The 18,998-nt window shown below is 32.6% G+C and overlaps 1 pseudogene across 1 annotated transcript; it reads right to left on the bottom strand.

Annotated features, from left to right (window-relative positions):
- Positions 1–1,733: 1,733 nt before the first annotated feature.
- On the bottom strand, positions 1,734–7,265 carry LOC111023907 (myrcene synthase, chloroplastic-like; annotated as a pseudogene). Its single transcript, XR_015790358.1, has 8 exons — positions 7,117–7,265; positions 5,022–5,287; positions 4,561–4,936; positions 3,984–3,987; positions 3,667–3,833; positions 2,852–2,990; positions 2,513–2,761; positions 1,734–2,254 (listed from the first exon to the last, which is right to left on the bottom strand). The product of XR_015790358.1 is annotated as a myrcene synthase, chloroplastic-like (transcript).
- Between the last annotated feature and the right edge of the window lie 11,733 nt (positions 7,266–18,998).

Here is an 18,998-nt window from a genome sequence, read left to right on the forward strand (position 1 = left end):
TTTGACGTTCAACATCGACCACGGTGGGTCTTACTCGGTCGCGGATGAGTATGAGGTAGGGCATGTTAGCATTGCGGGCCGACCTGCGAGGTCGGTCGCCCCCTTAGCCCCCTTGGACATGATCCTCTGCGGTCTTTGCACCGACCTCGTGCGGGAGCTCATTGTCGCCATTCATACCTCAGCGATCTGCCGAATTAATTTAAGCAGTTGGTTGAACCATGTCGGATTATCTTGTAATAGGGATGACTTAGAATGTCCTTTCCCACAGACGGTGCCAAATGCTTATGCAAGAATTTGCACAATGTCTAACCTAGTCAAGGTCGAACTCGGAAGCTGGTTAACTCGAACTACTTCGAACTAACCTGCACAAGAGAGCAAATCTCTGATGCTCAAGTCAGCAAACAGTTCGGACTTAGTAATAAGTTCGAAGAGAAATTCAATACTTGGGATAAGAATGAAGCCTTCTATTTATAGGAGCGGGGTCCAAGTGACCTTACGACCAGTGGTTATTCTTGTCGAGTCGCATATCGAACCTGTCAGGTTACTCATATCGATCCATCTAGTAAGCTTAGCAAAGTAGGTGAATGGTCAAGTCTCTCACCTCGGCAGGTTGGAGGTGGAGCGACCAGTTTGAATGATTATTCTGTGGGTGAATCAGCGTCATCCACGTGGCACGGCAATTTCCTCTCCCAAACAGTAATCTTATATTCAATTTTCTTTCTATTGCCCGCCACATTGGTCACATCAGAGGTTGGTGGATCACATTTTTCCAACAGAAGATTTTGTTCTCCATATTCTAGTCTGCTCCATAGTTATATTTGCTTTTTCACTTATGTATTGGGATGTTCGTTGTTGTTTGGCAATGCTTTTGGTGGACTATTTCTTAATTCATTGACCAATTTTTCCATTTGCATCATCATCATGCGACGACTTATACATTTGTCTTGGGATCATTTGTTGATCATACTCTTGCTGAGGTTGTATTGGGAATTTTAGTGAAAATGTTAATTTGTATGGCTGGACATGATTAAACTACTTTCATCTTGTTGTCCTCCCCACGAGAAATTCGAATGATCCTGCAAATCTCAGTTATAGGTGCAATTCGATGAAATTGAAAGTTTAGGGTAAAAATTGATACACATTGCCAAGTTCATAGTTAAATTTGATATTTTTTCATTATTTTTATATGTATTTATACTCATGACACCAAATCTTGTTGGGAATGACAAAGCACAATAAGTAATATCTTTTTATTGCTTATATTTTACTAAGTATTAATCAAAACGTTTTATTTATGTTTTAATAAATTATTTAAACGTTAATGAATCGATTGTTAAACGTTTGAATTAATTCATTTTTTTTGTAATGTTTTAATTAATTAATTAAGTTAAAACGTTTTATTTTATTTCCTTTTAAAACTAGGTTTCTTCTTCTTTAAGAACACAAAAACAATAAACATTTTTTTAGAGATCATCTCATTTTACATGAGTTTTTTTTTTTTAAACTTTCTTTCGGAGCATATTCTTGGATTCCATTCCTCTCCGGTGAGTGCACACTAGAGTTGAAAGTTAACTTTGGGGAGTAAATGGCGAGTAAATGATGTAGTACCATGGTCGTGCCTAATTGCTTTCAAGACAGTGAATTTATGCACGACGCAACGATTATTTTAATCAAAATTTTCCTTCAATCATAGCAAATCCTAGATCTGCCACCGCAGTATTCACATTGCCAAATGGATTAAATCCATCACTATTCCATGTCAATCTAACACTTTCTTTATATTTTAGTGCAAATCAAACATATTCGTTGGAGAAATCCTTAATACTTGTTTGTTATTCGAGTGGCACATACAATGGATAAAATGTGGAGGTTCTAACAGCTTTACTACTAAATATAAACAATTAAACAGCAAGCATACATCTTTTATCCCTACCATGTTATTTAAAATGACATTATATTAAGGAATAACGATTGGTTGAATGATAAGAGACACCATACGGTCTTTTGTTTTGTTTTGATCAATAATGTATCCATCTCCATATTGATACATATATTGAGCCATTCGAGCAAGATTTTTGGACATCTCGATGAACCCGCGAGAAAATACAAGATTCTCATCTTCAACGTTATTTAACTTCTTCCATAACTCGTCTATCAAATGTTTTATATATCCACGAGCACTGTTTTCAGAGATTCCCAGCTCATTCATGCAGCATTGAATTGATTTCGGAACGTCACCTACATTTTGTTCATCCTAAATCATAAAACATTATAATAAAGTGTTGGAGTTTATTAAAGTTAAAAGAAGAAAAAAGTCTACCCATTGAAGCTGTCAAATTCACCCTGAGTATCTCCCAATGATATGTGATATTATCACCCAAAAGATCTCATATCAATGAAGATAATTGTCTTGTTTTATATACCATGGATCACTCGTTTCCCTAACCAATGTGGGACTTTATTTGCATTCTCCTTACAAAACAAACAATTCTCAAAGGTTATATGAACGTACCAATGGTGTCAATAGATCATTTGAAAGTCACGTAATGGTTGATGACCAATGAATTATATCCGCATATTCTGTCAAGCTCTCCAAATCCTCCTCAAGTAATTTAGATGTAATAAAAACGTAGGAATGAACTAGCATAATTGGTCCTGCTACTGAAATCCATGCATTGTTCATATATTCTTGCAACGTTGGTTTATAACCGTTGTGATACCAATTTGCCTCGAGTAGATAAGATTTGCACAAGTCAACCCACTGAATCATAAGAATGTTTACAAAATGGTTAGATAATAATTTGATTAATGTCAATTAATTTTAAAGCTAATTTGGTTAATAAGTTCATACCGTTTTCTTAAGGCATGGAAGGACATTAACTCCATGGTCTCTTTGTGCTTCATAAGCTATCTCATTTATTAAATTGTTGAGAGTAAAAAAACATTCTTTCATATACTCTGGAAGCTGCTTCATTGAAGCAATGTCCCATCTAAAATTATCAATTAGAGGATAATTAGATATCAATTGCATTATTTTGATGACATTTTAGAGCATGTAACATTTTTTAGTATCTAGCTATTAGAGAATTAATGTAGACTAGTTTTAGAGTTAAAAAATGAATAGGCCATTACAAAAAAAAAAAATTATGAACTATAAAATTTTGTATTTAAGGTAAGGTATAGAAACTAATTTGTTCTGTGTCAATTATTTCCACAAATATATGCAGTTACTTTTGTCAAAAAAAAAAAAAAAATTAAAAATTAAGTTACCTTATTCCATACTTAATTAAGCAAGAGCATTTAACTAAACCAAAAAAATAGATGAAGATTATTTATCAATCAATCTTCAATTGAGCAAACAAATATTTGAGATAAAAGGTTAAAACTTCAAACAAAACATGCCATTCTTTTACAATGAGACAATAATTGTGAATGGTGAAGAAATTAGGTATATTGAGAAAAGAGAAAAACAAATTTTTATAATATTCAAGAGATTTTTTGAAAGAGATATAAAAGTTAATTATCACAAATTTGTGTTATTCTTTAGTTTTTTTTTTTTTTTTTGTGAGAGTAAAACCATATTATGATTTTTAAACATGTTAAAAAGTTTTTTTTTTTAAGTCAATGATTATCTGTTGTTTTAAATTAATTCATAGGATTACTTACCTCTCTATAGTACTGGTAAACAGTTGGAGTTCCTCCAATGTGCCATAGACATCATAGACATCATCTATCATTGTTATCAATGAAATGACTTTTGTGCCCATTCTTCTAAAATACTCAAGTTCAGGTTCAAATCCAATGCCCATTGTCCAAAAGAAATTTTCCATCAACTGAAAACAATGGACTCATTAAGAAATAGAATTGTATTTTTTGTTTTCAGTGTTTCCAGAGATGTGTTTGGCAGCAGATTTGAAAATTGAACTCAAATTAAAAATTTGTTCAACATGTGTTTTGTAATATATTTGTAAACTAGTTATTACCCAGCTAAGTATTATTTATTATTTAGTTTAATCTAAACTAATATTAATTAATTTATTAATATTTTTATTTTAAATTTCATATAATTATTATTTTCCAATATTGTATAATTTATAATATGTTATATTTTACACGTTTTAATTTTAACAAAAATGATATTAGTTTATAATATGTAATAATATATTTATCAAAGTTTTATCTAATTCTACATTTTAAAATTTCAAATTCAAAATCGGAAAACACTGAAAATATAAAAATTTTGCTTTTAGAATTTCATCGTTTGGATCACAAAATCCAAAAGAAGGTTTCAAAAACAAATTTCTCAACCCTAGTCAAACACATATTCACTAAATCCATTTGATTCAGTTGAATCTAAAAACAAAAAACCAAAATTCGAATTTTCAACCAAACACCATGTCTTAGTGATTTTTATTGTGGAATTTAATGTATATATATATATACACACACATTTATATATATGGGTTAAAATAATTCTTCAAATAATAAATAAATATTCTACCCTGTCAAAATAATAAATAAATAATAATAAGTGCATATATAGATGTCACATGTTCTTACCTCGATACATATTTAAGATCTTCTTGGTGGATAGATTGTAGCATGTTGAAATCGAGTTTAGCCATTTCAATAAGAATAGGATTTATGTTTGATTTTTTCCCATACATATCAATAAACCACCTTGCCTCTAATCTCGGCATCCTCCAATGCAAGGGAAGCTTCAAGGCACGCCTTACCGTGTCTATTTGGACTTCATCTTTACTTGATTTCGTGTACTCATTTAGATAGTTGAAAGTAAAGCATTTTGCCTCATCTAAAACATTTTCACCTTTGGTTGATAGGAACGAAGCTTCATATAAAGATAACATTCCATTTATATCTTCGTACAAGCATGTTTTGAAATTTCTTGTCTCGTCTTTAAAGTCATTGAAAACCTCTGCAAGTGAAAAAGAAACTTGTTAGGATTATTCAACGTTGATCGCACGACTCACTAGTATGGGTTTGTGTAATAAATTTGATACCTTCTAAAATACTAAATCCATGTTGTCTTAAAGAGTCTAAATTCAAGAGATGTAGCAACAATATTGTTTTTCTTCCTGACGTCTTCACAACTCTTTCTGTATATTCTTTGCAATATTTCTTTAATTTCACGATCAAAATGGTACGATATTCCAAGTCTTTGTAAAGTATCGATTAGCTCGAGGTTCTTCAAAGAGTCTTTTTCTTCTCTGAGCAATGACATAACTTGTCCTTTCAATTGATTGAATCGTCTTCTATCTATTTCTCCCTGGATATGGTATGAAGTGATAAGCATAAACGTGTTAAATAATTAAACATGTTTTAAAATAAAACACTTAAATATTTTTTAATGATTAATATTTACTTTAAAAAAATTAAAAAAATGGAATCCAATATAATACAATATAATAAACTACGACTTCCATGTGATGTTTGCTGGAGCCACATGGGTCAAAGTGGAATCCAATGCATACCATTTCTCTTCCATGTTTTTCCAATTAATTTTTTTTTAAGTTTTTCTCTTTTATTTTTAAGATTATTTTTAAAACTAATGTGTCCTTCCAAAAAGTTACATAAGAGTGGTAAAACACGTTTGTTTCCATATGCTTTTTTTCTATTTTTCTGGTTATTCTCTTTTTATTTTTCTGGTTATTTAAGTCTATATATATATATTTCAATATATATGCATGTTTCTATTATTTACGTGGATGTGCACATCTAGATCTATATTTTAACTTGCATGCGACTCTATGAATAGAAATATTTTCGTCAATAGAAATTGTGTACATTGTCGCGACCTCCATAAATGGAAATCACGTACACTATATGCTATTTCTCTTGCTGACTCACTCATCAATATCCACCTCATATGACGTGTCGGCACCTAAATCACATTCACTGTATGCTATTTTTTAGTTTGACCAACCCCTAACATATTTTGGTCAATAGTTTAGCTACCTAACTTAATTTTGTACCTTTTATTATTTAAACTACATTAATTTTTTTATTAATTTTAAAACTACATTATTTTTTAATTTATTTTTTAAATTACATTATTATTAAACTTACCCCTAAGTTAGCTCGGAAAATAATGAAATATTAGTAGACAAAACGTGAATAAAGGGGCTACTTTTAATAAATATATTTACTAAAACTTTTAATTTTTGTATTCTTCACGAAATATTTTTGTTTCTTTAGCTGACCATTTCATTTTTTGTTTTTATTATAATCATTTATTTCTAACTTACAGGAGTACATTACAAGTACCAAAAAGAGTTTGAGAAAAAAGTATTGAGAAGATTTATTACCTAAGCTATAAAGAAAATTCATATATGTCAAGCGAACGCAACAATTAATTGACTTTCCAATCAAGAGCAAGAGTCAGGGACGCACTCGACCAGCAGACGAGTCCGACCGTAGATCCAACTTCTCGAAGTATCAATAAAATAATCTTCCTGTTCCATTTATTTTGATTCAGATTTTGCATCATAGGTAAAAAAATTAAAAAAATAAAAAAAAACCCTGAATTCGTTATTCAATGATTGAATAAATTCATCAATCCAAATAGGAGGATGGTAATTGGCCGATCGCCTTGCAATAACATTTTCAGTTTTTCTTGATGCTTCTGCACTCATCTTTCGTTGAAATCCAATAGAATTCAACTGAAGATTTTAAAGTGTAACACGATGTAAATATGTTAGAACCAAATAAGATCGAGCCAAAATAAATGGAGAGAAAGTGGAAACAAGAATCTTTATATACTTTCTTCTTAATATTTATGTAATATTTATGTAATATTTTTAAAATATTATTTTTTGCAACTTATAATGTAAAAAAAAAAAAAAAAGAAGATGGAAAGCCCAAAAAGGAAAAAAAAAATAATCAACACCCTAAAATTAATTAACAAATATGTTTAGTTTTTTTAACTTTATCAAATACGATAAATGTTACCATACAAGCCGTAATTATAAAATTGTTATGAGACGTGCTTAAATTACTGTAGCTAATGACTATTTCAAAATTTTAATATAAAAAATAACGAGTTAGTAATAACAAAAGATGTCACGACTAAAAGTAATTATCGCTCAAAATTATCACCTTATCCATTAGAAGGTAGATAGGGAGTAGATCTTGGAAGAAGATATCGGTGGAGAAGTTTTCCGGCGACGGCGGAGGAGAAGAAAACGGAATACTTAGAAGGAAGACGAAGATAGAGAAGAGCCATTATATTTATTTTTCAATACTATTTTCCAAATGATTCGTATCCATTAAGGAAGTTGATTGGTTTATATATATAAATTTTCTTTTGATATCCGATTGCTTCGTATATAGTATTATGCACGTTTATTAATCCCATCCTCTAGATAAGGTGTGAACAGTTTTCAAATTAATAATAATAGATAAGTAAGATGAGAACAAACTTAAAAGATATATATATAAATAATAACAAATAATGAAATTAGCCTTATCTGGTGTGAACAGAAAAAAAGGAGTTTGGATCCATCAACAACTATATATATTTTGAGACACGTCAATATGACTATATATATATATAAATCGTCAAAACGAGCATAGTTTAGTAGTAATTGACATATATCTCCAACTAAGAGGTTGCGAGTTCAATTCTAACTGATCACCCGAGTGAAGAGACTAGAGTGTATAAAGGATGTATCTCTGGTATGCAGCCGACCTCCAATGACGCTGCGATTTAGAGGAATGAATATAATGTAGTTAAATGTCATTCGTAATTTCCTGACTCCCTTTAATCTTTGGCATGCATTGCAGGAAGATTTGCACCAACGCTCTCCCGACTCACCTATAAGACGAGACAGTAAGTATGAAGAGAGGTAAGTTAATTTTAATAAAAATACCTTAATACATATTTCGATATGTACTAACTTGAACATCGGAGTGTTCACCCTTTGTCTTGCCAGTTTTTCTATTCACCAAATGGTTCATTTGTGATGGATATTTTGTTATTGATTATTTTATTTAGATAAATATTGTAAAGGATATAAAAAATAAAGTTCAAAATATAAATTACAAAGGGAAATTATAGTGAGTATCAAAAATCTTTTTATGTATTTGAAAATATATCATCCATTTGTTAAAATTTTTAAATATAGCACAAATTTTTACTTATATCAATAATATATCAGATATTCATATCATTAGGTATATCAGATGCATATTGCGTAAATATATCCATAGTCATATATATTACAGATTTATTATAAATATATTAAAGATATATATCATTTAGGTAAAATGGTCGTTTTGAAATTGGACAGCGTTTTCCTTTTTAAGTATTAATATTTTTACCATATTCAATTCTACCTCCTCCACTTCCAATTTCATTTAATTAATTTCTTCTTGTGCTTACTAATTAATGAATTTTGTACTAGTGACTCTAATTTTTTGGTAAGTTATTCTCTAATTTACTCATTTGGTTAGGGAGAATAAGAATTTGGTGAGGTATGGCTTTGGAATTTGCATGTTGTTAGAGAGAATAAAAATAAGAGAGAAAAACACCTTAATCCTCCACCTGCAGATGGAAAGAAAGTTTTGTCGATTCTAAGAATTAAAGGTCCGTTAACGTTTTTGGTTTTTGATGTTTAGTTTTTAAAAACCATGGTTGTGTGATAACTAATTCAACTTTTTTGTTTTTATTTTTCAAAAATCATTTTGAAATTATATGTAAATTTCAAAAAAAAAAAATAGTTTTCAAAAACAAGTTTTTTTTTTCAAAATCTCATTTTTTCTTTTACTACTCAAAATTTTTTTTTTCTCATATTTATCTCTAAAAATTTTATTTTTCACTCTAAAATTTTTTTATTTTTAAATTTATCTCTATAAACTTTATTTTTCTCTCTCTAAAATTTTCATATTTGGAATATTTATTGTTATTTGTTTCTCTCCAAATTTTTCGGTATTTTTGTTTTTTTCTAACAGATCAGTTTCATTTCTCTCTCTAAAAATTCAATATTTTTCCTAACTTTTTTCTCTCCAAAATTTCATATTTTATAACTTTTATTTTTCTTCGTAATCTATTTTTTCTTCTAAAAATTATATTTTATTTTCTCGTTCAATTTAAGTTTTATTTATCTTTGTATTTATTTATTTTCTATAAAAATTATATTTTAAATCTTATTTTTATCTCTAAATTTGTTTCTAAACTAATTTTTCTCTTTCTTTGTAATTTCTTTTTTTTTTCTTTATCATATATTTTCATCTCGACTTTTTTTTTCTCCAAAATTTTTCTCTTTCTGTCTTTAACTTTTCTTTAACTATTTTTTTCTAAATATTTTTATTTATCTCTCTAAAATTTATCTTCCAAAAGTTTATTTACATCTCTATTTTCATGGTTCTACAGGGGAAGACAAAAATTTCCGCAGGGTCGGGTCCCAAAAATAGAAAATGCATGTCCCGACCCCGTCTCCATCCCCCATTCCATTTTTTAAATAATTAATATATATTTATTACACTTTTTTTATACTTGAATTCTAAAAACAAATATAAAACCAATAATTTTTCTGGAGAACATCTCTCAGACCCAAGAACGAGGTGGAGACGGAAACTAAAAATTTTCACAAGCCCGAGAATGGGGAGAACATCCTTACTCGCACCCACACCATTGTCATCTCTATTCTACATAAAATTTTCTCTTTCTAATATGTATTTTCAATTTTCTAACTTTTTAAAAACAAAAAACTAAAAATAGTTACCAAATATGTTTTGATTTTTTGTTTTTTAAAAACAAAAGACAAAAAATGGTTATCAAACGTTTTTTTTTTTTAAAAAACAGAAAACCAAAAACCAAAAACTAAAACCAAGAAAAACCAAAAACGAAAAACTAAAATGGTTATCAAAACGGGCCCTAAAATAATATTTTCTTTTTCAATTTCATTCCTAATTACTATAATATATATATATATATATGGTTAAAAGCATTTATTACTCGAAATTGTCTCCCTTTCGCGAGGTGGAAAGGAAGAACATGGGGAAGGAAAACTAAATACTTAGCATGTGGTTCGAAGAAATGGTATAATTAATTATTGATTTTGAAAAAAGAGATTTAAGTATACTTGATTTCTCAAAATCACACTCTAAGTAATACCTTAAAAATCAATTTTAAATGATTTTATTTTTTTTAAAATTAATTTTTTAATGTGTCAAATATTATTATTTGAAAGAGAAGTGATTTTAATAATGAAAAAAGTAATTTTGACTCTATACAAATCACTTAATCACACCCTTAGAATAGTTAACTAAAACGGAGAGGAAGATAGGGGAGCAATTAAATTTCTTTTTTCAATAATATTTTCAAATGATTCATATTCATCAAGGATTTTTTTTTTCTTTTATATGGAAATATCCATCAAGGAAGTTATTGCTTTATATAATATACATACATATGTGTGTGTTTCAATATGGTAAGGTGTGAACAGCTTTCAAAATATAAATAATAAATAAATAAGCTGAGAAAAAATTTATTAAAAAGAATAAATAATAACAAATACTGACATTAGTTTTATGATGTGTGAACAGAAGAAAAAAGTTTGGGTACAAATGGGCGGCTCATCAACAACTATATTATAAATATTTGGTACATCATGTCAATTCATATTTGCATATTTTATGATCTGTAATTGATTATCCTTAATTCTTTATTTAGATGAACAATATATAAAGATATAAAGATTAAAATTCAGAACATGAAATAAAATAAAGTATGAAAAAAAAAAACTTCTCCACTTCGAATTTCATTAATTTCTTCCAAGGGTTTGTCAGGGTAGATTATTCTCTAATTTAATCATTTAGTCATGTTTAATAGGTCTTTTAACTTTAAAAATGGTGTAATACGACGTTTAATTAGCAAGGATGACAAATTTAAAATTATGATATGAGCAAGTAACCAAAAGTTTCAAATATTGCGTACGTATACGACCGGAATCTGGTACATTAATTTGGATGAAATTGCCCCTACTACTAAATAATTTCCCATGCTAATTTAAACGAGTTATTTTTGGAAATTTTTTTAATAAATTATATAAATAATGTAGTTTTAATAGTATTTACAAAAATAAGATAGGAAAATCGTAGACATTGATTGCAATTTTATATAAAACGTGTCTAATGTCAACAATTTAGAGTGAAATTCTGGTTAATGGGTGCAATTAACACGAAGTCACATCCAATTGGCTGCAACTTTAATGTCGTGTTGGAGTTGCGTGGGTTTGAGAGAAATGCATACAATGCATGAAATTTATTTTCCAATTTTTAAGGGCCCGTTTGATAACAATTTCTATTTTCGGTTTTTGGTTTTTGTGTTTTTAGTTTTTAGTTTTTAGTTTTCTATTTTTGATAAACAAAATCCATATATATTTGATAATTTTTTTCTTTTAAACATAAAACTAAGTAACCATTTTTAATTTTATGTTTTTTAAAAGTTATAAAATTGAAAATATATATTAGAGAGAGAAAAGTCTATATAAATAGAGTAAGATGATAATGGTGTGGGGCGGGAGTGAGGATACCTCCCCAATTTTGTGCTTGTGAAAATTTTTGGTCCCTTGTCTCCACCTCGTTTTTTGTGGTTTGGGAACCAAATTCAAGGTTAAATAGTCCTTATCTGGGGACGAGAACATTCGCGGGAAAAATTATCGATTTTATAATTAATTTTAGAATTTAAAAAATAAAGAAGTGTAATAAATATGTATTAATTATTTTTCAAATTATTATTTACTAGTATAAATAATTAGTTTAAAAAATATTTAATAACCTATTCACAATTTAGTAAATATGTCAATAAAATATATTAATTATTTAAAAAATGTAATCGGAGACGAGTCGGGATATGCATTTCCTATGCTTGGAGCGTGGACCATACCTTGTGAGAATTTTTATCATCCTTAATGTAGAAACGTGAAAACAGAGAGATGAAAATACATTTTTTAAGGAGGTGTATTAGAAAGCTGATAAAGAAACAGATTTAGGAAAGAAAAATAGTGTAAGAGAGTTAAAGACAAAAGGAGAAAAATTTTAGAAAAAAAGGTTGAGAGGAAAAGATAGGTTAAAGAGATAAAAAAAAAAGAACGAAAAAAAATTATAATAAATTTAGAGATAAAAATAAGACTTGAAATATACATATTAAAGAAAATAAATAAATAAAGAGAAATAAAAGTGATAATGAAAGAAAATTAAACGAGAAGATATAATGTTTATAGGGAAATAGATTATGAATAGAAATAAAAGTTATAAAAGACCCAAGTTCCGAAAAATATTAAAATTTTAGGGAGAGAAAACAAATTAGCAAAAAAAAATGAGATTTTGAAGAATAGAAATCTGTTTTTAAAAACTATTATTATTACTTTGAATTTACACAGAATTTCAAAATCCTTCAATAAAGAAAAAAAAAAGAATTTTAGAATATAGTCCTAAATAATCCTCGGACTTATTTATCCGTTAGTCAGCTCATTAGAAAAATGATGTGACGTGTTCGAATCTGACATAAGGTAATATTAAATAATTTTATATTATTATTATTTGGTCATGATTTCCTCACCCAACAACCTCCATCAAAACCGGGTGTTTTTATTAATAATGTTAATAATAAAAGTTATTTTAAAAATATTGTATTTTAATTAAAAATGTTTAAAATATGATATGTTTTGAAACTTTTTTTAAAAATAGAGTAGTTTTAAAAAAGTGAAGGGTGGTCAGAGACAACCATCCAACATGGTCGTCTCTTCAATATAATGTTTTATATTATATATTATTTGGTAGCATTTATTTAAAAGATTCTTGAGTGGTGTAGTGGATGTGCTGTTGCTATATATCTCTTTTATGTCCTACGTTCGAATCTTATGTCATGTAAGATTCGAACCTAGGACGGGAGAGATATGAAGCAACAGTACATCTACTACACTACTGAGACGACCAACATTCAAATTTTTTAAAAAAATTTACGTGGCGCCCGCGTGGCGCCACGTCTAAATGGTCGTCTCCTTTCAGTTTTTTAAAACTACAATATTTTTAAAATAAGTTTCAAAATCTACAATATTTTTAATATTTTTAATTAAACAATTATATTTTTAAAATAAGTTTCATTTACAACAATATTAAAAAAAAAAAAACCCATCAAAACCCCAACCCCACGATTTATGCAATTTTCACCAAAATCCCTCCTCCGCAATCTCACACAAAACTCCAAATCCCACGTTTATGAGATTTTCAATTTCCTCACCCCACCCTAATAGATTTTGATTTGGGCATGCATGTCCACGAGAGATGAATATAAAATGCCACATAGTTGAAGTAAACACGTCAGCAAATGTCATCTAGGACCTCAAAATATCATGCGGTAACTCTAAAGATTTTTTCAAACTATTTTCGAAAGGTCGGAAATTAAACCGGTCACTTTTTAAAACTTAGAACCAAATAGAAATCTATTCTCAAATTCAATATTAGATATTTAATATATGAATTAAATTTACCCAAACCATTAGCTTAAGCTTTTGGGTTGAATGGTCGTTTATTCATCCTTAAAATGGTATCAGATGTCCTGTGTTCTGGGTTCGAATCCCTATATTGTTAATATAAATATATTAGAAAAATATTTTAAGAAAATTACGTACATTTTACGCAACTTCCACAATGAAAATTACATACATTCGACACAATTTCATAAATGGAAATCGCATACAATGTACACAATTTCAATAAATGGAAATCGCATACAATGTACACGATTTCTCTCGTACTATATATCGCTCTCATATCCACTCCATATATGACGTGTTGGCACATAAATCACATCTATTGTAGGCGATTTTTTCCTTTGACCAACCTCTAACTCATTTTTGTCATGTCGTTTGGATGCTTAACTAATTAATTTTGTAATATTTTATTTCAATTAAATTTATTTTGTTATTAATTATTTTTAAAATTTCATTATATTTGTAATTTATTTTTAAAATTACATTATTCTTAAAATTAATCCGTCTTTTCCTTCCAGAAACAACAAATAACCAAAAGCTATAAATATAATAATCTAATAGAAAACTAATTTTGAATTCAAACTTGTCAACTAATTTTTAAAGCAATGAAAGTTTATTTAAAATAAAAAATTGTTGGATGGGTATGACAACACTGTAGGGGTGAATAGGGTTTAATCAAACTTTATAAACTTTTTAATATGGTGGGCCAAATTTAAATAGTTAAGTAAACCTTTTACGAACAAATAATTTTAACATAAATTACTCAATAAATTATAAATAACATTTGAAGCACCCTAATTAATTTCAATATAAATTTCCTAACTTTCTTAACTTTCAACCGTTTACCTCTCCCCTAGTTTCTCCAAAATTTCCTAACTTTCAACCAAGTGGCTCCTTCCCAAATTGTTCCTAATGAGTGATCCACGTTAATAAGTTGCTTCATCTTGTGGTCTTACCTTGGTGGTGACCAGCCCTTGACCCCTGCCAATTTTATGTCGCTTTACTATCTTAAACACAGCCCCGATGACAATTTACATTTATATGTTAGCTCTCGAAATCAAGTCCTAATTATGTGTCCTTCTTTTGTAAAGAACTGGAAGGATGAATGGTTCTTTGTCGGTGATGACTGGCTGGCTCGCAATGACAGTGGGTTGCATTTTCCTGTCTCGATAGAGTGTAAGGAATTAGGTGAGTAGATTCCTGAGCTCTGTCGGGACTTCATTTCATGTCATTTTCTGAAATCTTTTTTGTTGACAGCTCCCAGTAATTGCGAGCTTACCGTTGCAGCATTGGACTTCTATAACACTGTCATCCAGCTACCTGACGCTGAGCGGTGCAGTCCTGAATTGGTGAAGGAGCAAAACCAGGTGGATTTTGGTTTGGCACCCCCTCGTCGAATTTCAGGTAATTGTCGGGCTCTATTCATGATTTGCATCCAAGTCAGTTTTTTCATTTTCGTGTTTCTTTTGTAGAGATGTCAAGGCGCGCTACCTACTGTTTGAGAGGGAATGTCGGCACAATGTTCGAAGCTCTAGAGCTGGATCAAGTTGGGTTTCCGATGTTGAAGTGACTGATTTGACGGATGATGACCCCCCATCTCAGCATCAAGCTCGGCCTTCGATGCCTCCTACCGCACCTCGTCGTTCTGCTAGTCTTCAAGGGGTATCTACCCCGTCCTCCTCTCGTGGTCACCCAGGGTCTTCTTCTCATGCGTCAGTTTTCCTATTTTCTGACCCGTACACAACCGACACTGATGAGGCAACTTATCTAGAGAAGGCGTTCGACCTTTGGCAAGGACTTGGTGAATCATCTAGCGGATCAAGCTTTGGATACTCGAATCCCCAACATAGCATCAACACCTACCTTAGTGATCTCCATCAGGTCAGCTACTGCAGTTATCCTAATGTATTTGAAGTAGAATATGGTCTAACGCTTGCCTTTGGCCTTGGCAGATTTTTAATCGCTTGGTTGTGTTTTCGGGTAGGGTTGTTGATGAGATTAATCACCTCCGTCACACCTATGCTCCTCGGGATGACTTGGATCGAGCTCTTTCTTCTCTGAATAAGGCTAACAGCTTGCTAGAGAATGCCCAACGTGACTTGGAGGCTGAGAGGAGGAGGTCTCGGGCCAAGTTGGCTGACTTGCATAGGAAGCTTGATGAGACCAAGGCTCAGCTCTGAAACACCAAATTTTTGGTTGAGGAATTTTAGAAGACCCAGAAGTATGTCAACTTGCAAAATGCTGCCATGGAATGTGGTGTCTCATGGTCTCTTCGTCAGGTCTCCAACGAACATCCTAATATCGACTACTCCTTCCTCCAAGAGCGTTATAGAGCTGAGTATGATGCGCCTGATGACATGGATGATGATGATGATGACTAGTAGGGAAATAGTGAGTCGAGTTATCTGTATTGCTTTCCTTTCCTTCCATGTTTTGAAAAGTTGTTCGTCGTTGTCTTGCTGTTGTTATTGCTGTTGTTTTGTTAGTAGCTATCTCCACTGGAATTTTCAATTAAATCTCTTTTGGGATTACTATTGGTTTGCTTTCACCATTAGTTCCATTAGCCTAAGGCTCTAACATTGGTGGAGCCGATTCGCCTACCTCCAACTTCCATAGGTTTCTAGCTCATTGGTTGTGGCCAATGGTTTTATATCTTTTAGTTTTGTTGTTTTTCCTTTGGCTTTGGGGTTTTTTGCTCTGCCTTGTGTTTTAACCTTGCTAGGCTCGGTGGCCCACTTCTGATTTGGCCCTGATTGAGATCTTTAACTGTTTTCTAGCTTTTGTTGATCATCCATGCCCCCCTACTTGAGGAGTATATGGAATGAGAATTACTGCTCAAGTATGTAGATAATAGGAATTTTATTGAACCAAAAATACAGAATCAAATAATTTGTAGAACATAATCTAAGGTCTCTTTTGAAAAGAAAAAAGAGAAAGAAGAACAAAAGAAATAAAACCCAAAAAGGTGCATTATCCTAAAGAAAAACTGTACTCATTGGTCAATCAACTTCAAGCAGCAGTGGTCATCTTGGGGTAGAGGTTCTACTATCCTCTGTCGTTGCCTCTTAGTGAAGTGTAGTAACATTCGTGCGATACTCATTGCTCTCCTTTGACCTCACCTACGACTCAAAGCGTCGGGAACTTCATAGATTGGTGGTAGGTGGAGGGTATTGCTTTAGCATGTGTATGGTTGGCCTCCCCAATATCGTGTTATAAGAGGAAGAGTAGTCGATGACTAAGAACTCCACCATTTTAGTGATGTTTTTCGCCTCGCTTCCAAACGTCACTGGTAGTTCTATCCTTCCTTCTAGGATGACTCGTTCTCCTCCGAACCCTATCAGTAGGGTTGGGCTGCTTTTCAACGTTCTATATCCCAAATCCATGGCTTTTTATGCTGCCAGAGATATGATGTCAGCCAAGCTGCCCCTATCTACCAGGATCCTATGCACCTTTCCGTTGACTATTTTTAGAGCAACGACCAGTGCGTCATTATGTGGGTGGAAGAGGTGGGTTATCTCATCCTACGAGAACTCGATTTTGGAGACATGATATGCAAAGACTGTATGATAAATTTCACGTTTCCCTGGGCTTACCCTAGCTTATCACACACTTGCCTTTCTCTTTCTGCCAGACTCTCTCTTCGTTGGACCTCCCAGTATTGTCCGTATCTCCCTGGCAGAGGATTTTCTGTCGTGCTTGTCGCTCGGGGTCACCTTGGGATCTTCTAATAAGGGTATCCCTTCCGAATGAGATCTTTCACTTCTTCCCTAAGGTCAAAGCAGTCCTGTGTCATATGGCCGTGGTCTCGATGAAAGAGGCAATATCGCCCTTACTTCTTTTGTTTGACGACACTTTCATCCTTTCTGGCTATCTGAGCAGTCTCTGGTCTTTAATCTCCATAGCACTTGTTCGAGTGGAACCGTAGTCGGGGTATATTTCTCGAACTTTCGGGGTGGATCCCTTTAGCCAGTTCGATCTCGCTTAGTCTCTGCTCTGTCCCATCTCGACTTCTGTTGCTTTTATCCAGACCTTTCTCTTTTGACACTCTACTCGGCACGCTTTCCCTCAGATTCTAGTTTTGAATGAAAGAATTCCCCTGCACTTATATATTTCTAGGTTTGACTCAGTGCTTCTGAGAAGGTGCTCGAAGTTTTCTTTCCAAACGAGAATGCGAAGTGCTCATCTTTCACGCCGGACATGAAAACCAGTAGGGACATCGTGTCGGTTAGACCTTCAACCTGTAGCTTCTCTTCGTTAAATCGAGCCACATAATCTTTGAGGCTTTCTATTGTCCTCTGCTTTATGGTTAGAAGGTAGGTCACTGGTCAGCTTCTATTTCATCCTCCTACGAACTGAGTCAAGAATGCCCTAGCCAGCTCTAACTGAACCACTCGAGCCCCTCTTTAATTGTCGAAACCAGACTCTAACTGAACCACTCAGGGTGAAGGAGAACACTAGACACCTGATCGCCTCTATTACCCCATAGATGTCCATCCATTCGCAATAGGTATCAAGATGATCCACTGGGTCGACCGAGCCGTCATATTGCTTTATGACTGGGAGCTTAAACTTTGGGGGAACCTTCTCTCCCATTATTTCCTCCGTGAACGGAGAGTCTTCCTGGTCTATCAATTCCTCGAGGTCGAATCCCTTCTCCTTCTGGCTCAACAACTACTCCGATAGTTCGGGTTGATCCCGCGACCTTTCCTTGTCGATGTTGATAAGTCCAATGTCTCCTCGCTCATCTTGGCGTTCATTGCCTCCCTTGGGTATCGAGGACTTCGGTTGCCTCGTGACTTGCTGTTGACCCGGTGGGTCGAAGATTCGGGTTCGTCGTTTGTCATTCCCTCCAATCTTCAACTTGCTCTGAGCGTTAGTAGTCGACTCTTCTACCTCGTTCAACTCTGGGGTTTTACCCTTACGAGGATCCTTGACGAGGGGTGGTGGGCTCACTTCTCGCTATTCCAATTACTGGAGTAGTCGGGACATGCGTTGATACATTCCCACAAACTTCTTTTCTAGAGCCGCAAACTTGTCCTCGATCTGCCCAGGAACTCCAACCCTAGGGATCTCGATCGGCCCCTCTCTACGTTTTGGAACTTGTCGATCATTCTCTCTAGGAGTTTTTTCGACAATCTACCGGCTCGTCTCGCCTTTAACTCTTCCTAGCAGGGGAACATCCATGTTCAGCTTCCTCCTCGGATGGCAGTTCTCATCAGAGCATCATGCAGTTTCCTCCGGATTCATGTTGCTCAGTCGTATGGTCTGTATCGTCCCCATAGACGGTGCCAATTGTTGATGCTGGAATTTTCGCCTCCTTCGTTCCGCCAAATATGCACCAAGCTCGATGATCACGAGACCAAATACCTGCAAAATCGAACAATCCTAAATTGGTGTGACTTCAGTCACACTGGCTTCGATGCTTAAGTCAGCGATGAGAGAATTACTCAGTAAAGTAATTAGGGTTTATTTGCTTACCTC

This window comes from Momordica charantia, assembly GCF_013281855.1.
Source record: "Momordica charantia cultivar OHB3-1 chromosome 1 unlocalized genomic scaffold, Mcharantia_2.0 BLBB01000001.1, whole genome shotgun sequence".
NCBI lineage: Eukaryota > Viridiplantae > Streptophyta > Magnoliopsida > Cucurbitales > Cucurbitaceae > Momordica > Momordica charantia.